The sequence below is a fragment of the Thunnus maccoyii genome, chromosome 4 (assembly GCF_910596095.1).
Source record: "Thunnus maccoyii chromosome 4, fThuMac1.1, whole genome shotgun sequence".
Lineage (NCBI taxonomy): Eukaryota > Metazoa > Chordata > Actinopteri > Scombriformes > Scombridae > Thunnus > Thunnus maccoyii.
Window position 1 is genome coordinate 32,475,598 of NC_056536.1, and position 5,405 is coordinate 32,481,002.

Sequence of the window (5,405 nt, forward strand, 5' to 3'; positions counted from 1 at the left end):
CTTTAAGTTCAGCTTCAAACCAAACAAACATCAAGAACTTCCTGTCTGAATACGGGACCTTTAACCTTCACTTTACTTGACACGCTGTCTCAGGGTGCAAAATTAACTTTTTTGTCCACTGGTCAAATGGCTCGTGAATGTTTACATTTTACCAGCCAGTCAGTACTTGACCATTGTTTTTTTGGCTGGTGAGTGAAGCAAACCTACCAGCCACTTGCATATTTTACCGGCATTTGGCTTGTGGCTGGTGCTAATTTTGTGCCCTGTGCTTCTTCATCAGCACAGCATGAATGCATAATTATTATTATTATTATTATTGCAATTATTCAGTGGGCCGTGCATTTATTCTGCATCAGGAATGTGTACAGTGGTTGTCATGGTGACAGTCGTCCATGTATTAACCCTGCATCCATCCTGCTTCAGTTTCATTTAAAAAAACAAAAAAAATAAAAACAGACAATCCAAAACTGTCTTAGAACTGTGTGGTCCTGCAGCAGGATGGATTCAGGTTAAAGCTCAGTCACTGACAGCACTGTTACATCCAACTTTATCGACACCCTCTGCACTGACACTAACAGTGACCACGTTGTGCTTTTGTTTGTCACAAACGCAGAGTTGTAACCTCTGACTGTTTTATATCCTGTAACACTGAGTTATTTTGGGTTTGTGGAGTTTTTAGCTGTTGATGACGTTGCACTCGGGAGGCGGGTGGTGCTGCATGCCTTTGCACTCATATTTAGGACTGTTTGTATAAAACCTCGTCTGTGTGACAACCTGCAAACTGCTGGAGGAGCTGTGGGTTCGATCCCAGCTGAACCAGCGGCAGAGTTCTGCAGGAAGACTTCTAATGTTACACAAGCTAAGTGTTTGTACAGAAGCACCCTGCATTCACCAAAGAAAAGCAGATATTATCTCAGATATCAGATATAATTATGACTTCCATATATCATAATTATGACTTTGAATCACATACATTTACAAGATAGATTACAAGATATATTCATAATTACAGGATACAGAAGTCATGCTTACAAAAATCTGACATTTACAAGATCTGCATCTCATTCTGAGAGTTTTCGTGTAATTGTGACATTTGAATCTCATAACTGGGAGATGCTGGGTCATAATTACAAGATACAGAATTCATTATAACAAGAAAACGATTACATATTTATGATATACAGATCTCATAATTATTAATTGTTTTCATATAACCATGACATATTAATCAATCTCATTTATACAAAAATCTCATACAAGATCTGTATCTTGTAATTATAATAGTTTATAATATATATGATATATAAATATAGAAAAGATTTTGTATTTTGTAATTGTTAAATTGTTTTGTTGTAATTATGAGTAATGATTACAGGATAACATTATTATTATTATTTAACATATAATTTTCTTTATTAATAAGATCTGTATCTCACGGTATAATTTTTAGTCCTCTGAATTATGAGATATGATCTCATTATTATGAGATGCTAAGACATAATTGAAACATATGGAAGTTATAATTATGAGACAAATATCTCATTTTTAAAATTTGTATCTAATAATTACAAGTTTTAAGATAGTTATGAGTTTTCATGTAATTATGAGGTACAGCTTTTGTAATTATTAGATACATATATACTGTGTCTCATAATTGTCAGATTGTTTTCTCATAACTAAGAGATAGTTTTTACATAATTGCGAGATATGTAATCACAAAAATCATAATTTTCATATTAATAAGATCTGCATCTTGCAATTATGATATATTTTACACTTAATTACTATATACATAATTATGAGTCATGATTACAAGACACACAAATCAAAGTCACATAAATTTCATATATACAAGATTTGTATCTTGTAATTATGAGTTTTCATGTAATTATGGGGTAAAGCTTTTGTAATTATTAGATACATATCAATCAATCAATCAGTTTTTATTTATATAGCGCCAAATCACAGCAAAAGTCATCTCAGGGCACTTTTCACATAGAGCAGGTCAAGACCGTACTCTTTAATTTACAGAGACCCAACAATTCCCCCATGAGCAGAACTTGGCGACAGCAGTAAGGAAAAACTCCCCTTTAACGGGTAGAAACCTCAAGCAGAACCCGGCTCTTGGTGGGCGGCCATCTGCTTTGCTACTGTGTCTCAAAATTGTCAGATTGTTTTCTCATAATTAAGAGATAGTTTTAACATAATTGTGAGATATGTAATTATGGGTCATGATTACAAGACACAAAAGTCATAATTTTCATATTTACAAGATCTGCATCTTGCAATTATGATATATTTTACACTTAATTACTATATACATAATTACGAGTCATGATTACAAGACACACAAATCAAAATCACATAAATTTCATATATACAAGATTTGCATCTTGCAATTATGAGTTTTCATGTGATTAAGATTTCATAATTATGAGATACGTATCTCATAATTGTAGGAAAACTATCTAAGATCCATACGTCATAATTATGAAATACAGATCTTATAGTTTGTCATAATTATGATGTAATATCTTTGGTGCTGAGTAGATTAGTCAATCAGTGCTTTTGATCAATTGATTTATTGTCTTTTATCAGCAAAACTCAAAATCTCTATCTGAGCTAAATATTTTTGGGTTTTGGACTGTTGGTTGGACAAAACGAGACATTTAAATGCGTCACTTTGAGAAACTGAGTTTTCCACTGTATTTCAGACCAGACAACTAATTGATTAATATGAAAAATAGCGATAATAGTAGTTAGTTGGAGCTGAATGCAGCGTGTCTCTGGTCTGATAGATACATGATGGCTGTTCCTTCTTTTGTCCTGAAACTATCTGGATAAAGAAACAATGAACTCTTCAGAAATAAACTGAACAGGTTCCACGTCTTATGAAATGTAAATCCAGACTGTTTGAGTTAAAGCCACAGCGTTAAACAAACAGTTCAGGTATTAAAATGATCCGTCAGTTTGCAGGTTTGTTGTTCAGACTTTTAGCCAAAAATTCCCTCAACTGTCTGTCAACCAAAACACTTCAGGAACACTCAAAGGATGCTCTGGGCATTTTAAAGATATAGATATATATATATACTGTTTTAAAGATGTTTCTTTGCTTCTCTGGTTCCAACTTCTACAATATGAGGATTTGCTGCTTTTCTCTGTTTTCTATCATTAACTGATTTAAATGGATTAATCAAGAACATAATGAGCAGGTTCATCACTAATGAAAACAGTCAACAGTTGCAGCTCACAAAACTCAAATTTAAATATTTTCTTTCATTGTTCAAATGGTTTTTGCAGATGTAGTTTTTAGTTTGAGCTTTAAAGGAGCATTAAAGGGTCAAGATGTCTGGACTGAGTGTCCACGAGCAACACATACACGACTACAACTGTAATTTTATAGTTTTATTAACTGCAAAATTAAAACATTTTGCTTGTTTGAGATTGAAGACTTTGAAAATGCCAGTTTGGCAAAAAAAGGTCTCAACACAAGGTTGGACTTTCAACCACATATACGACCAAAATCCCACAATAACAAAGGAAACCATCTCAATGACAACTGAGCATCTCCATCCACTGATGAAGTCCACACAATGAGGCTGAAAGCTTCAGAAACCTCTCTGACTTAGACCTTGTGGTGAGACTTTTTTGGCTTTTCTTTGTTTTTTTCTTCTTGAAAACATCAAACAAAAGATGATACTTGGATCTGATTTCATTCAGTCTGAACCTATGAAGAGAGTTGAGGGTGAAAACTGAGCGGTGGTGGCGCCCTCCGGTGGCCAACAGGGTGAACAACCAGAAACAATGACATCACACTTCTCATGTCATTTAAATTAAACTTGACAGTAATATGCAGGGTATTTTGTATAAAGTGTAATCGCTCTATATTTGAAGACAACTATTGCTTATATTATTATTATTATTATTATTGTTATTATTATTATTATTACTCAACACTGAGCACAAACTGTAACTAAAGACGTGTGTGTATGTGTGTGTGTGTGTGTGGGAGGGGAAGATAATATAAATACACACTTTGTCACTCCTGAGCCTGGTGTCTTATTACTAACTCATGTATATAATATATATAATGTATATAATTTGTATAATTTCACTCTGTTTGCAGCTGCCTCAGCTGATGATGATGATGATGAGGGTTTTGTTCAGTGGTGGAATATAACTTTAATTACAATATGAGGTACTTTATACTTCTACTCCACTATATGTTAGAGACAAATATGGTTGTTTTCATTCTACTACATTTATTTGACAGATTTAGTTATACAGTGCAGATTCAGATTATTAAACCAAAAATATTATCAACTCATAAATTATAATATATTTTTATAGATTATACTACCTGGCAGCATATAAAGTAGTTAAGATTAGCTGCAACATTACTGATACACAGTAATATAACAATATTATAATCCAGTAATATAAAATATATGATTCTGAAATGGGCCATAATGAGTACTTTTGTATTTGATGGCCTATTATGATTTTACTTTTACTTAAATAACATTTTGAATGCAGGCCTTTTACTTGTAACTGAGTATTTCTACTTTTACTTAAGTAAAAGATTTAAATACTTCTTCCACCACTGGTTTTGTCTCATGTAGTGTTTTAGCTCCAGTTTAATGTTCTACAGTGATGTTACATTAATGTTTTTACAACCAGCACTGAGCGACTCGGCGTCTACGAGCCAAAGAGCTGCTGGAAACTCTGCAGGTTCCTGAACACAACTCATCTGCTTGGTTCTCCAACATGAACTGAGCCGTTTCCAGGATTTTATTTAATTACAACATTTAACATTTTATTCCTTATTTCAAAATTTCAATTATAATTTCTGTAATTTTTTTCCTCATTACATTATGGTCTGGTACTTCAGCTGATCAAAGCTCTTGCATTTGCAGTATTATGAGTATTTTCCCGCCATGCATTCAAATCACAAGTTAGTGACGTGTTTTCCATCAGCCAGCGGTGGATCCACCAGAGAGGGAAGGTGGACTTAATGCAACAGACTCGCTCTTCAAGTCACTTGTGATAGTGTGACGTCACACGGCGACACTGTTTGGATCTCTGGGAGGTTGAGTGAGCGAGCTCCAAAACACACACCTGCAATTACTGCTTAACGCCAGATGGCGCCGCCAAAGAGAGGGAAACGGAGGTCTTCAAGATTGCCACTTTAATATTGTGAATATGTTTGGTATATTGGTATGTAAATGTAAATAACTAAACAAAGAATAACGACATAAAGACTACAATGTCTAAATGCAAACCAGGACCAATCCAGAATAGTTGTCATTGTCATTTTTGTCAAATAACACAAAATTACACTTGTATTTCATCGTCCATCTCTTCCCCAGTTTCACCAGTTAGACGACAAAAAACATGCAGTTTAG